Source organism: Hyla sarda, chromosome 6 (genome assembly GCF_029499605.1).
Source record: "Hyla sarda isolate aHylSar1 chromosome 6, aHylSar1.hap1, whole genome shotgun sequence".
NCBI lineage: Eukaryota > Metazoa > Chordata > Amphibia > Anura > Hylidae > Hyla > Hyla sarda.
The window spans coordinates 147331400-147347553 of record NC_079194.1 but is presented as its reverse complement, the minus strand read 5'-3'; the positions used below and the strand labels follow the sequence as shown (position 1 = coordinate 147347553).

The window sequence follows — 16154 nt, the reverse complement described above, 5'->3', positions numbered from 1 at the left end:
AAAACGTATGTTTTTTTCTATAAAAACTGACGTAACTGTATGCACTTTTAAAAACAGTATACTATTTAAAAATGCATATGGTTTACTTTTTTCCATACTGTTCCATCCGTTCTTTTGCCATACGGTTTTCTTTAGAAAAACTGATTGAAAACAGTATGGCAAAAACGTGATGTGAACCCAGCCTTAGCCAGGGCTTAGCATTAGCCCCAAAAACAGTTAGCATAAAAATGTAAATAAATAAATATGACACATTGAAAAAAATATTTTATTACAAAAAACACAGTCCTCATCAACAATTTTATTAAAAGAAAAGAAACATTGGTCATTGACGTAGTACACCTAATCCAACGTAGTTCACTACATACATGGATCTGAAACGAGAAGAAAAGAAAAGCATGAAAAATGGGTTAGTACATTTTTGGTGATCTTCCCTAGGGAGAGCACCCCTAAAGCAGTGTCTTCTCAAACATGAAGCCTCCAATTGTTGCTAAACTACAACCCCTATCATTTATTTGGCTGTCTGGCAATGATGGGGGTTGTAGTTTACAACAGCTGGAGTTTCCCTGTTTGGGAAGACACTGCCAGAAGGGTCTGTTCACATTATATAAAACGTACAATGTAAATAGAGTCTTATTTAAAATAAAATACCTGTCATCCACGCAGTCCACCAAATTGAACATAGTCCACCACATACATGGATCAGAAATAAGTACAAAACATACAATGTTAACAGAACCTTACTACTTTCCAACTACTGTCTCTCGGCCTTTAGCTCCACCTCTAATGACGTCATTACAAGAGGCTGTGCGACACCAGAGCAGATGCCAGGACTTGGTGAGTGGATGTTGGCTTCTGTATACAAGTATATCCAGCAATCTTTAGCTCACTGGATATACTGTATAGCTCCCGTGGGGTTAAAGGAGATCTCTCCCCTAGAAAAAAAAATTCAAATTGCCCGGGCTGCAAGAAAATAAAAAAATAAACAGGACTAACTTGCTGCCGCTCCCCTGGTTTCTCTGCTCCTCTACTGCCATCTTCTTCCTGGTCCAGCTGTGGTCAGCATGTAATGCTGCCAGTCAGCAAATTGCCGGCCATAGCGATGTCCTGCATCAATAAGAATTAGGCTAATTGGCAGTGAAATGCATTGAGCCATGGCATTGGTCACCTAATTACGACAATACTTCCCCCCTATGTACAAGAATATAACTACTTTAATTATGCCCCCTGTATACAAGAATAGCCCCTGGCTTTGGGCCACCCCACCCCACAGACAAAGCATCACAGCAACAATGACCGCCACAGAGAACCACACCAGTGTGAACACTTACCATGTGCTCCCTTCCTGAGGGCTGGGAGAATGTAAGGAGGAAACCCTTATGCAGTCTCCTGCTAATTAAAAACGCCTGGGCTGAATGGGTGGAGTGCTGGCCATGGAAGAAAGGAGAGACTACAAATGTACAACACAAATAGAGAAACATAGCCGCACATCCACCATTTGTATTTTGATCTACTTGCTTCTCAGCATAATTTTAAAAACCAGCAGGCTGTTAGTATACATTTTGATCAAAAAGTACAAGCCTACTGGCCACGTCAAGCCCACCTAGTCAGAGTGGGTCCCTAACCTAACACTAGCGTGGCGCCAGGTGGCGACCACTGCCTCCCAGACACCATGTCCACAGGGGGAACAACCCAGTGGCCAGGCAGCCCCACTGCTACCCGACCCAGCAGAAACATAGCCGCACATCCACCATTTGTATTTTGATCTATTTGCTTCTCAGCATAATTAAAACATTAAAATCCAAATGGTGGATGTGCGGCTATGTTTCTCTATTTGTGTTGTACATTTTTAGTCTCTCCTTTCTTCCATGGCCAGCACTCCACTTCACCCATTCGGACCAGGCGTTTTTAATTAGCAGGAGACTGCATAAGGGTTTCCTCCTACCATTCTCCCAGCCCTCTGGCAGGGAGCACATGGTAAGTGTTCACACTGGTGTAGTTCTCTGTGGCGGCCATTGTTTCTGTGATGCTTTGCCTGTAGGGTGGTGCGGCACAAAGCCAGGGGCTTGATCAGGCATCAGTGGGGCTGCCTGGCTGCTGGGTCGTTCCCCCTGGGGGCATGGTGTCTCTGAGGCAGTGGTCGCCGCCCGGCGCTACGCTAGTGTTAGGGACCCACTCTGACTAGGTGGCCTTGACGTGGCGAGTGGGCTTGTACTTTTTGATCAAAATGTATATTAACAACCTGTTAGTTTTTAAAATTATGCTGAGAAGCAAGTAGATCAAAATACAAATGGTGGATGTGCGGCTATGTTTCTCTATTTGTGTTGTATATAACTACAATAATACTGCCCCCTATAGATATATGTATGAATGAGATTAGGTTGGGAATCTTCTTGTCTGCCTTCAGGATTACTCAGGCAGCTTTTTACAATACCTCCCTTTTGATACTGAACGTTTATGAGTTGATGCTGAAATATGTGTGAACATCTCCTTCTTGGCCCTCAGATCAGAAAAACAGGAAATGTGCCAGGAGAATTCCCTCATCTCTGGGATAATCACTAGAAATGTGTTGTATCCAGACTCTCAAGGACGAGATCTGCCTTTGTGTGATACATTCTCCGCCGTATCCTGCGCTTTCACATTTTATGGCTGAAGAAGTAGTGGAGCTCATTGTCCTGTGTTACAACTGGTCTCCTACAGGGGGCGTCATGTGATGCTTGTGTATATGCTGTTTGTCACTTTGTAGTATTTTATGCTCTGGCTCATCTGTAGGTGACACAGATGTGGTGGTCCACCCACCCTATTTCCTTATGAGTTAACGCTTTGTATTCCAGGCAGAATAGCACTGAAATGACCCGCAATACAGCAATTTTAAGGCACAGATTTAATATCATGATATCCTAAAGTAATATAATCTTACATGAGACTAACTCTCTTCTGGGGTAGTGGTTACTACCTTATGTCAGGGCATTTGATATTATATAATATTATGGATGGATTTCACATAATAGGATTAATGAGATTATATTTAAGAACCAGCTAACATAAGATGTGACTGCACTAAAACCTTTTTATTGCTGTAACTCTGTGAACTGTTTCCTTCCTCAGCCAGCCATCTTGACCTCTTCTTCCTCAGTCCAAGCAGGAGGTACAGCAGCGACTTCTAACAATTCGGGGGCTGTAATTCAGTCACAGGCTCACCCAAATTCCATAAAAAATGTCTAGACCCCTTTCTTTTCTATGTGTGTGTCAACTTACCGCTGCCTGGGAAACAAATATTAGGAATATTATGTACCACAAATATAAGAAAAGATACAGCTCACCGTCTCTGCAGTAGTTAGCACAGGCTTGTCTGTTCCAGGTGCACGGGATAGAACATGCTGCTGCTGTACGGACAAATAGTATAGAGAAGTCCAAGTAGGAGTGACTCCAAGATGGAAGAGGATATCCAGCACTCAATGGAATAGAAAAATAAATTGTTACTCCATATTAAAACATGTCCGATAGACTCACACACATAAGAAATATGCACCCTTTCATACCAAACAGCAAAATACACTGTCTAAACACATCAAGTGTCTTGGTGCATTTTTATGGGTTTGTTTGGATTGTTATTAACCTACAATGCAGACACTATGCTGCCGAAACAACATATAACCTACAAGGATACCTCACATGTATCAAAAAATAAACTTTATTATTAGCCAAACAATACAAAAATGGTACAGCAAAACAGCCCTCCCTTAAAAATACCCACCCTTAAAATAAACTAACCCCAACAGACAGAAAGTGGGAAGCACCGGGATAAATAACAGCCCCTACATCACCTCATACACATTAGCAAGGCATGTTAGAGTATACAATATCAGTAGTTCTCACCAGGCTGTGTCATGATGGAGGTATCCGGTGCACCCCACTGACACCTCGACACGTGTTTCGTTCCTTCGCCAGGAGGATTGTACTGATTTAGAGTAGTGGTCTCCTCCCACCAGGAGGGAAACCTCATTCTCTATTGTTCTAAACTACATGTTTTTATCAAGGTTAGGGATCGTCACCATGGTTCAGGTGACCCTGTTAAGGAGGTGGGTCCCTTAAAAGGCAGGGTCAGAATGGTGGGGGGTTTGAGTAAAAGAGTGCACATCCACCTTGCTCCTTCCACCGTGATTTGTACAGTTTTTTTTTAGGGATTTTTGATTTATATGTTTGTGATGTCTCACTACGGGATATGCTCCTAGAGTCCTGTCAAGTTAAGTCCCTGTATGTCATCAGGGCTCACCTGCAGTGTTCCCCCATAATGTGTGTAAGTTATATACTGAGGGTAAAGGACCTTTGATATGGTCACATGATTATTAGTCCCATGATAATGGTTGTCACATGTTTAAGTCATATGTTTTGTTACCCCAGAGAGCTCTAGGTGACCAGATGACCCACAGCTATCCTTTGGCCTCCTTGCTCAGCCCCCCTTTATAAGAGGGGGAGGTATTACAATCTCTCTTGTGCTTGACTTTCTGCTCAGGTCAAGTCAGGTCCAGACGTCTCAGAGCCAGTGTCCAGCACATCTGGAGACCACAAGCCTAAATTGCAGCCACAAGTCAGTAAGTCAAGTCATCTATACCTAACATAGGACTAGTGGTGCTACCTTCGGGGGGTTATATAGGAAAACCACGCACTGGTGTCACGAACACTAAGGGGTTAACACCACCTTCCTCTGGGCAATACCATCTGCCCCTAAACCTCACATCGCACCCTGACACCACATGATTTATATTGATTTTAGAGGTAGGACAAGATCCTGGGGGACTACTACACTGAAAAAAAACTTTGTTAAATGGAGACTTCAGGCTGTTCACCTGTACTAAACCCAAAACGCGTTATAGTGCGGGTGAAGAGCATTAAAATGAGGGTCACTTACATAAATTGGTGCATTGGATTAAACGTTCTGCCTTCTTCTACAGCGCTTCTCTGTGCAGTGGAGGTGGGGAACTGGCCTGCCTCCTCTACACTCCTCTACGCACAGCGCCCATCCATCTGATAAATATTCTAATTCCTTCCCTCTTCTGTCCTAATGACTATAATACTGTGTGCATCTGACTTCTCTGCTCTTGTGCTCTTGGTGAAGCGCACAGGCACCACTCCCATGTTTGCTCTCAGGTCACTAGGACATGAGAGTGAAGGAATTGGAATATTCATCAGATGGATGGGCATAGTGCTGCTTAACAGGGGAACTCGGCAAAGCCGGTTCCCTACCTCCATTGCGCACAGAAACGCTATAGCAATGCAGATACCAGAAGGCAGAACTTTTCATCCACTGCACCAAATTATGTAAGTGACCCCTCATTTTAATGCTGTTCATGCACACTAATTATCTAAAAGCTTTATATATGTAAATGTGGTATCAATAAAGAGTACAGATGACGGCGCAAAAATGAGCCCTCATACTGCCCTATATATGTAAAAATGACAGTATAGGCGGTGAAAATAGGTCAAAATTCGTATTGACCCACAGAATAAAGAACATGTCATTTTTACCGTAAATTGTACAGTGTGAAAACAATACAATGTGCCGTACATTTTATGGTAAAATGAGGTTTCATTACAAAGTACAATTGGTCACGCAAAAAACAAGCCCTTATATGGGTCTGTAGATGGAAATATAAAAGAGTTATGGATTTTAGAAGGCGAGGAGGAAAAAACGAAAAAGCAAAAATAAAATTGGCCTGGTCCTTATACACTTGGAAACTCTGAATATACTACCTATATAACTATGTGGCCCATATTATCCCCAAACACTTTCCATAAAATATCCATATAATTCTATATTATATAACGCTATGGCCCACATTCTTCCCATATATTCGCCATGTACTCTGCCCATTCAGTTATTATTTACTCTAACTAGAACTCCCAAATACTCCCCATATACCTTTATAGACCATAGGCTCCCTGAACCCCTCATACAATCCCTATATTTATGTTATCTACTGTATATGAAACTATATGGACCATACCCCATATATAACTGTTTATAGCTCATATATTCCCCATATAACTTCCTGTACATATACAGTAACCCTATGGCCCCTATGCACTGTATATACATCATGTATACGGCCACAATAGGCTGCGTGCACATCTGTGGAGGGCGAGGCCAATACCTTGATTACAATATTAGATGAGTAAGGAAAGTCGGTTTATACAGAACTCATCACACATGGATAATGTAAGCAGGGCCCAGCTGTGTGCACTTGTAAAGTTGTTATAATCCCCCTCTGTGCTATAAACAGGAAAGTAGATATTATGGAGTCTCAGGCTGCATTCACAAATAATAAAATGCTCCTTTGCTGCCGCCAAGTCCCCTCTCTATAACCCTGATGTATAAGGAAACAAAAAGCAAACCCCAAAATGCAGCACCCCATATCAGAAAACCCTACAACTCGAAATCCCATGTGACACCTCACATGACATCCTCTAATCTTACCATATATCACCGGATTCCCTACTCCATGACACCCTAAAATGTGACATCCACCCTGTAACCTAAAAAACATCACATGTGACCCCCCCCCCCCCCCCCCCACACTGTGTGAAATGCTGCAACATGACAACCAATGGTGTAAAGCCGCATGACATCCATGACACCCCACATGCTGCCTTGCAGGATGAACCCCAAACCATGAAAGCTGAAGATGTGACTCCATATCATGACATCCCACAATGTGTGAATACAATATTATTTTTACAATATCATCCAAAAACTCAGTGTAACAATATGATACTGTGATAAATATTCTGATCACCTCTGTTTTCTCCATCACTGTCAGTATGGATCACCTTCTTTAAGATTTCTTCAGTGTATGACTCCATATTGTTCTATATTCCCCAATAAATAATAGTAACTTGTGAACATCTATGTAAATATTGCAGAAACAACCTAGTATGAAACTCATTACCGGTCACAGTACCTGACATCTCAGCAGTGTGTAAACTGAGTTCTAAAAGTTATTCTCATGTTTCCAGTATAATCCTCATATCCTATACCAGTGTTACCCAACCAGGGTGCCTCCAGCTGTTGCACTACTTCCTGTTCAGGGTGTGGTTGTGTGATCGTCAGCTCCAGGAGAACCAGAGAGCAGCAGGATTTTCACCAGCCCTTCCCCCCAGGTTTGTGGCAGCCTTCGGGGAAGGGCTTCCCTGCATGAACCCCAACGTCCCCACCTCCTGTTCCAGGCCGGCGGGAAGTGGAGGTGACATTGAAACGGCCAACTCCCAGGATGGGGTACGGAGATCCTCCAGGATCCGCAGAAATGCAGAACCAACTCCACCGTCCATGTCTGGAAGCCGCAAGGCTGCAAGGAAGGCTACAAGCAAGGCTGCAGGTAAAGGCCTGCATGAAGGTGAGGAGTTGAGGAGAAACATGGGGAGGCAAGGTACCTCTGAACCCCAGCAATGGGGGGTATTGGATCCCAGGGAGTCTTTGGACACTTTTGGGTCCCGACTCCAAGCAAAAATGGCGGAGTATGAGCATCTTGGCAAAATGCTTCGTGGGCTAAGAGAGGACTTAAAATTTGCCCGTTACCAGGCTGATTACGCCTCGAAAAATCTAAGGCCAGTGTATTCGGCTAAAGTGCGCACCCTGAAAAAAGAGGTTGAAGAGGTAGAAAGGGTGAGGATGGAGATCGTGGAAGGGGCTGGTATCTTCAGAGAAAAACTCTGCAATGAAAGTCGGTTCAGAGGCAAGCAGAACCCAGAAAGAGAGTAGGAGGTCAGCCACAGCGAAAGCAGTGCAGAGGAGGACGGTGTGGAGGTGGATGGTGGAGTAGAAAGAGAGGACAAGGCTGAGGAGGACGGTGTGGAGGAAGATGGTGGAGGAGAAAGAGAGGACAGTGCTGAGGAGGACGGTGTGGAGGAAGATGGTGGTGGAGAAATAGAGGACAGTGCTGAGGAAGGTGCTAAAGAGAAGCAAGATGGTGGTGCAGAGGAGAGTGAAATGGAGGAGGACACAACCCAGAGTACATACATAAATCCTGCTCAGGTAGCCCTGCCTGTAACGTCAGATGACAGCAGTGACGACAGCGGCAGCAGCAATGGGTTAATTGGTGGTGGATTGCTGAAGGCGATTGTGCTCCAAGAGTCACCTACCCATTTTGAGAACTTCTCATTTGGAAATGACTTGGGCCCAGATACTGAGGTGAAGGGCAAGAGGAAGAGGAGAAATAAAAGGAAAAAAAGAGAGGTCACCAGACTTGTTTATTCTTCTCTCCAGCAGTCTGGGCCATCTGAAAAGGTGGTTCAGGCTGGTGGGCCCCGCAGTCTGCCCGACCCCGCTTTTGCTGTAAAGCGGGGCCAGCATGGGGGGTACATGGTGGATAAGGTTTCTAAGATGGCTGCAGACGCCAAGGAGCCCGCCTGTCCTGCTGGTAGGGAAGGGCAGGACAGGCTTAAGGAGGGCGACTCCGGTGCTGCAGGACCACCCCAGGTGGGCGGGGGGCGTATCCTAGTGCCGGAGCTTGGTGATGTTGCTGTCTGCTCGGGGGGCGGTCCCCGGAGCGATCTGGGCGTAGCAGGGCACTCCTCTGTGAGGGGGGGGGGGAGTGTCAATGCGTCTGGATTGGCAGAAAAGCCCGGGCGGTCAGGTGAGGTGGCTCCTGAAGGTTGCACTGATGCTGTGGGGAATCCCTGCACGTCGGCTGCTGTAGGAGGGGGGTGCGTCCGGAGGGACAGCTCCCACCCAGTGTGAAGCAGTTCTCACTGGGAACATCATCGGCGTTGAAGGAAGTGACATCACTGGAACTGGAAGTAACATCGCCAGAACCGAAAAAGCGGTCATCGGGGGCGGGACCAGCAGCACAAACCTCCGTGGCATTCACAAATAACCCGGCCAGCTCAGGAAAGTTTAGCCAGGATAATAGTGTGAAAGGGAAGATTGTAAAAGAGTGAAAATTTTGGTGATCGTATGTGGCATGAAAATGTTAGCAGTGTGCAAGAGTGGGGCATTAGAGGAGTACAAGAGAGGGGTGTTAGCGGTGTGCAAGAGAGGGGTGCTAGCGGTGTGCAAGAGAGGGGTGCTAGCAGTGTGCAAGAGAGGGGTGTCAGCGGTGTGCAAGAGAGAGGTGATAGTGGTGTGCAAGAGAGGGGTGCTATAGGTGTGCGATAGAGGGATGCTAGCGGTGTGCCAGAGAAGAGTGCTGGAGGTGGGCAAAGGGATGTTACTGGATCAGTAAAGAGTACTGAGGAAGTAGGGGCTGGTTCAGCTGCCCCCCGGTGGTGACTGCTAGAAGCTATGCCAGCATCGCTGCCGGGGAATCAAGAGGGCCCCCGTCTCCATCTGGTTCTGGGGTCACTTGCAGTGGCGCCTCTTGGAGGCTCTGCGTAAGGGTGATAGGTCAATTGAGGTAGAAGGGAGGGGTTTGGTTGACCTGTCTTTTTGGATAGAGAGGCATGGTCTGGGTGCCTTCCGAGAACAGAATGGGGAGGTGATGTGGACCCGGGCAGGATAGTAACCGTAGGAATGTGGCCCGTCTGATTTGGAGGGGTAAAGATGCGTGCCCGCCCCGGGCAAGGGTGGTTGAGCTCCTCCTTCAGATGGAGTTCAGGGCGAGTGACATCTTTGCCCTGATTCACCCTTATGGTTCTTCTGAGTTCAACATCAGCTTTGTTCGGCCAGAGGGTCTTGAACTTTTCTGGTCGAATTACGAGATGGTGAAGAACAAGCCCGGCTGGCGGGATTTCGCCGTAAAAGCGATATCCCGGCAGAACCAAACCAAGAGAGTGACCGTTTTGACCCGTAACGAGTCGCTCTCTTGCTACGACATCATGACCTGGCTTGGTCGTTATGGGGATGTGACGGACATGCCCAAGGAAAATCTTGATGAGCACGGAATCTGGTCTGGGGCCTGGACGTTTTCCGTCAAACTTAGGCGTTCAGGGAGCACAGTTGCCCACATCCCATCGGCAGCCTTCCTCGGACGTGACAGAATCCAAGTCTTCTACCAGGGGCAGCCTAAAGTCTGCCACAGGTGTGGTAGTCCTACCCCTTTTAGCGCAGCCTGCACTGTGCAGGTTTGCGCTTTGTGTGGTGGGGCTGGTCATCTGGCTGCATCCTGTGGGCAGATCCGGTGTCATCTGTGTGGTGTCCTAGGACACCCTTTTAGCCGTTGCCCCAGCGCCTTTTCCCGTGTGGTGGCTGCTCCAGCTGGGGAGAGCTTTAGTGTTGCCCCGGCTGGGGAGGGTACGGGCATGGGTGAAGGAGCAACAGGGTTAATGAAGAGCAAGAAGGGGCTTGCCAAACTAAGGCGAGAGGAAAACCGCAGAAGGAGCAGGGAGCTGGAGAGTTCTCAGGTGGCTGGGGTAGCTCCTGGCCCTGCTCCTGTCGCTAGCCCAGATGTTGCTGAGACCCTGGGGGATGATGTGTTGGACGAGGAGATTAGGAGGATTCGTGGAGAGGAAGGCAAAGAGGCTGATCTTTCTGATTCCTCCCACTATGAAAGTGTGGATGAGGAGGGGAGGGAAAGGCCGAAAAAAAGACAAGGGCAAAAAAGTTGTAAAGGGGAAGTCTCAGTCCTCTATTTCAGGTGCTAAAGGCCAGGTCCTAAAAGGAAACTTACCTGCTCCCCCCTCTGATTGACCTATCGAACAGGTACCTTGTCCTTGATACCATCTCCTCCCCCTCGTTGGAGGGGGGTGGCAAGGATGGGGTGCCTGAGGGATTGGAGCCTCTGGGGGGAACTGGGTCCTGTCCTGTTGAGGCATCTTCCTCGGAGGGCAGGGCTAACTCAGGGCCAGATGGAGATGGGAGCCAGATGGATCAGTCTGAGTCAAAAAAGAGATCTAAAGAAAGTAAGAATGCTCCTTCTTCTTCAGGGGATGAGGCGGTGAAGAAGAAGGGCAAGAAAAAATAATGGGTAAGGCCGTCTAACTCAATTACCCAGAATGGCGGCACAATTGTGCCAGTATAAAGTCTGATACGGCTAGATTCGCAGCCTTTGATTTTCTCGGCTGTGTTGAAGCCGACATTTTCTTTTTACAGGAGACCAGGTTGTCAGATCTAGCCTCTCTGGTTAAAGCCTTAAGAGAGTGGAGGCGCGGGCCCTCCCACTGGTCTCTTGCGGCTGAGCCGTATAGTGGGGTGGCGGTCCTTTTTACCGCTCCGGTCAAATGCAGACGGGTCATTGAGTTAGAAATGGGGAGGTGCCTGATCTTAGATGTCTTTATGAAGGGACAAGAGCTCCGGCTCATTAACATCTACGCCCCACAAACAAAGTGAGGCCGTAAGGATCTCTTTATGAGGATTAAGCCCTTTCTTTTTACTAGCAAGTGATCTTTGGAGGGGACTTCAATAATGTCACGAGGTCCCAAGATAGGAGAGGTTCCAATGATCGGCTGGCTTATGACTGTGTGGCCCTTAGTAATATAGTCAAGGAAGCTCGCCTAGAGGATGCCCACATCCGGAGCCCCTCAGGCCACGCGGGTTTCACCTTTCATCGAAGTAGCAGCAGGTCTGGGATAGACAGGTTTTATTTAAAGGAGGAAGCCGTCTCTTCCGCAGTGTCCGTGGTTGAGGTGGAGTTCTCCGACCACTGTATGAATTTGTTTTCCCTGAATGTTTCAGAGACCCCCCGGATGGGAAAAGGTTATTGGAAGCTGAATTCGTCCCTCCTGGAGGAAGCGGAGATAAGACAGTCCTTTGAGGATTTTTTTCAGAGTCAGGTACCTTTACTGGACCTTTGTAGTAGTAAGTCGGAGTGGTGGGAGATATTCAAGAAGCGGGTTGCGGGGTTCTTCTGCCAGCTCTCGAGCCTCAGGTCCCTGAACAGGTATCGCTTGTATCAGGGTCTGAGGAGGAAACTCGAGCTCCTTGTCTTGAATGGAGGTAGCCGAGAGTAAGTAGTAAAGTAGTCCCAGGACTGATTGATAGTACGGGATCTCTGAATAAGTCCAGATCAGGGATCCTGGAGGTCGTCAGATCCTTCTACTCGCACCTCTTGGGAAGGAAGGATCTAGATCGAGACGGGATGTCGGCTTTCCTGGCTGAAACCATTCCTGAGCAAGGGGTAGACCCCTCTCTTGGCATTTTGGCAGAAGAAATCAGGGAAGAGGAAGTGAGACTGGCGATCGAGGGGCTTGCCCCCAAGAAGTCTACAGGTCCGGATGGCTTAACATCCGAGTGGTACAAGACCTTTAAGGAGTCTTTAGCTCCCCTCTTAACTGAGGTATTCAATGAGTGTCTCTCCTCGGGCACTCTGCCAAGGTCAATGAGGAGGTCAGCCCTGATTCTTCTCTCAAAGGGTAAAGATCCTAGCCGGATTGAGAATTGGAGGCCCATAGCTCTTCTCAATACGGACAGGAAGCTTCTGGCCAAGATACTGTTTAATCGGCTGGTGAAGTTTGCACCACGGCTCCTTTCGGAGGCCCAGCACTGTACTGTTCCAGGCCGAAGCACCTTAAGTGCTGTCCTCAGTGTCAGGGAGGCAGTGGAGCGGAGTAGTGCGGGTCTCTGGAAGGGGTACTTACTGTCCTTGGATCAGGCCAAAGCATTTGATCGGGTGAACCACGAGTACCTCTGGTCGGTCCTCCTGAGATATGGCTTACCGAGTACTATTGTTAATTGGCTTAAGGGGCAGAGAGTTTCCCGCTGGTGAACGGTTGGTCTGGCCGCGCTTTTGAGGTGGGGTCCGGAGTCCGTCAGGGTTATCCTTTGAGCCCGCTCTTATATGTGTTCGCGATCGATCCCTTCCTTAGGAGGGTGAGTTGCGGACCATTGGCGGGAGTCAGGATGATTCTGGCGGAGCCGGGTGTCGCCCAGAGAGTGGTGGCGTACGCTGATGATGTCACCATTTTCGTCTCCGAGAGAGAGAGGAGGTCATGTGGTGATGTCAGAAGTGGAACGCTACTCGGAGGCATCCAGGTCTAAGATCAACCGGGATAAGTGTGAGAGTCTCTGGCTGGGAGGGGGGAGACCCCACGTTTGATCTCCTGGACACCCTTCCAGGGCCCAAAGAGTCAGCAAAAGTTTTGGGCATCACATTCGGCCAGGATGATTATCCCACCAAAAACTGGGATGGTAAGCTCCAGGATGCCACTCAGAGGGTGGACCAGTGCAAGGGTTGGTCTATGACCCTCAGGGAAAGGGTACACCTGATCAAATCGTACCTGCTCCCCTTGTTTATCTATCTGGGCAGTGTATGTATCTTACCAGAGGCTTACTACACTAGGGTCTACAGCCTGTTTTTCCAACTGTGGGGGAACAGGTTGAACCTAGTCAAGAGGGAGGTTACGTACCGCACGAGGAGACTAGGGGGTTTATCTATGGTAAACCCTTTGGTGTTCTTAATGAACACCTTCTTGAAAGCCAACATGGCAAACCTCTGGTCAGAGAGGGCTCCTCCGTGGGTATTCTCCTGCAGGGAATGGTTTGGCCTTTCTTCCAGGAATGGGAGAGAGGAGGGCAAGTGAAGGACCTCCGTACACCACATGGATATCTTCCGGCTTACGCTACCCTGACTCTGAAGGCGATACGTCGGTGGGGTCTGGGAGTGTGGGAGATCAGGACCCAGTCAAGGCAGTTCCTTGACAAACGGGTTCTGTTGACCCACTTCCAGAAGCCTCTGGCGCTCAGGGACTGCCCAGGTCGGGATCTGAGGGCGGGGTGTTATCTTTTAAACATGAAAAGGATCCCCCAGAAGTTTTGGGACTTGGCCTGGTGCTGCTTTCAGGGGAAGCTATATGTGAGGGACAATCTGAAGTACAGGACCTCTGATGACCGGGGATGTCCCCAAGAAGAGTGCGGGGACACGCTGGAAAGCATGGACCACTTCCTGCTTCATTGTCCCTTTTAATATAGGGGTTTACAACCGGGTGGGTGCTTCCATCGGCTGGAGTCAACTTGCCGGCCTTTCCTATCCGGAGTGGGCTTATGGGGCATTCAGGAACCTGGGTGGCCGAGATTGGGGCACTTTATTCTTAGTTACCTTAGTGGTTAGGTACTACACGTGGAATGCACGGTGCTTAGTATCGACCCAACAGAAAGTCCTCTCCGAGGTGGAGGTGTGTAGGAACATCACTGGTGACCTCGGGAAGATCAGGTCTTTGGAGTATGGCAGTCTTGGTACCAGTAGGGCTTCTCTCCTATGGAGAGGTTTTTCTTTTGATGTACCTTAATTTTGGTTAGGGACAGTATATAGATGTTAGGGTGAGTATAGGGTTAGTTTTATGAAGGGATAGCGATAGGGTTAGAAGTAAGGTTGATAGGGTAAGCATTTTGAAACTTAGTTTTATCAGGATTGCCATCCTTCTTCCTGGTGGTGGTCTATGCATGTCACTCTAGCTTTTTGTTTTGTTTTCTGTAATTTGAATATAAAGCGCTTGCAGGCAACCAATCTTGGGCCTGGTGGGGGTTTGTAGTACTGTATTACTTTGTTTTTCATATTATTTCTGTGGTTGTAGTGAGTTAGTACATTGTTAAGTTAGTTAATAATAGTGGTGGGGGGGGGATTAATTTTAGGTTGGGTGGGGGTTGTTGGGTGGAGGGGGTGATGTTTTGGGTCTTACTTGGGTCTGTTTATGGACAATGACTGTTTCAGTTAAAACTGTGATCTACGAACTCTAACCATGTCCAGTGAGGATGGTGTGGGTGATGGGAGAGTTCATAGTGTAGGTTCTTTTTCTTTAGGTTCTATTCTTGTTTATATGTATTTCATAAGTATAAATAGTTTTATGTATTTTTGTATAGTATTATACCTCATTGTAGGGTAAAGGCAGTCGGACCAGCTTTTAGTTGATATTATAGTGGATTTTTTCCTTATGGTAATGTATCCATGTATGTGTGTGTTACTATAGTTTAAAGAAAAAGGGAAAAAAAAAAAAAAAAAAAAAAAAAAAATATATATATATATATATATATATATATATATATATATATATATTTATATATAAGTTTTTCCAAGTTGGAATTATTTTTAGTTAAGGCAATAAGCCTCTTTTTTTTTTTTCCCTCGTTGTTAGGATATAATATGTATTGTGAGTATTGGTCGTTGTATGTGTGTAAGGTGTGGTGGTTAAAATTAATGGTATTTCCAAGATGGAATTATTTCAATTATTTTATTTATTTCCTTGTTATTTTTATGGCAGTTAAACATATTTATTTTTGTTTAATGCATTTTGTGTATGGTATGTGGGGATAAGTTTCCTATTTGGATGTTTTCAGTTAAAACTTAATTAAGGAAAGCTATATTTATGTTATGTTGTTAATTAATGTGTGTGTGTGTGTGTGTTTGGAAGGATAATAGGTAAGAATTAGTAGTATCAGGCATTATTTGTTAGTTGAGTTAAGCTGGGCTGGTTGGTTAGGTAGGTCCTTTTATTCTGTAACAAAGAGTTTATATTTGTTACTTTTTCATTGTTTATGTTTCAGCTGATTAAGCATTGTATTTGTGTTTTGTAAAAGTTTTATATTTTTCTAATAAAAAAAGTTCCCGCTGTGGCAAAACTACAACTCCCAGCATGCACAGACAGCCGAAAGCTGAGTCCCTTCTCAGGCATGAGTTATTCTCATGTTTCCAGTATAATACTCATATTCTATACCGGTGTTTCCCAACCAGAGTGCCTCCAGCTGTTGCAAAACTACAACTCCCAGCATGCCCAGACAGCCAAAAGCTGAGTCCCTTCTCAGACATGAGTCGTTCTGATGTTCTGAATCTGCTCTTCATATTCTATACCAGTGTTTCTCAACCAGGGTGCCTCCAGCTGTTGCAAAACTACAACCCCCAGCATGCCAGGACAGCAGAAAGCTAAAAGTCACTTCTCAGGATGAGTTTTATCTTATGTTTGTAGACTTCTATGGGATTCCGCACTCCCATTCACACTTCAGAATTTCCGCTTGCGGAATTCCGCTAGCGGAATTCCGCAAGTGGAAATTCAAAAGTGTGAATGGAAGCACGGAATCCCATAGAAGTCTATAGGCTTTAATTTGAGGCGGAATTCCGAATCTCCAGGCAGAAAATTCCCACCCGGAGAGCAGCCAGCGGAATTGCAAGCGGAAATTCCGTAGTGTGAACCTATCCTTAAAGTCCTTTCTGAGGAATGAGTTGTTCTGATGTTCTAAATCTAATCCTAATATTTTATACCGGTGTTTCCCAACCAAGGAGCCTCCAGCAGTGTAA

At 46.5% G+C, this 16154-nt stretch overlaps 1 long non-coding RNA gene across 1 annotated transcript; it reads right to left on the bottom strand.

Moving 5' to 3' along the window:
- Positions 1 to 271: 271 nt before the first annotated feature.
- LOC130276314 (uncharacterized) lies at positions 272 to 3538 on the bottom strand. The gene is made up of 3 exons (XR_008845079.1): positions 3321 to 3538; positions 994 to 1104; positions 272 to 371 (listed from the first exon to the last, which is right to left on the bottom strand). It is a non-coding gene; the product is annotated as an uncharacterized LOC130276314 (long non-coding RNA).
- Between the last annotated feature and the right edge of the window lie 12616 nt (positions 3539 to 16154).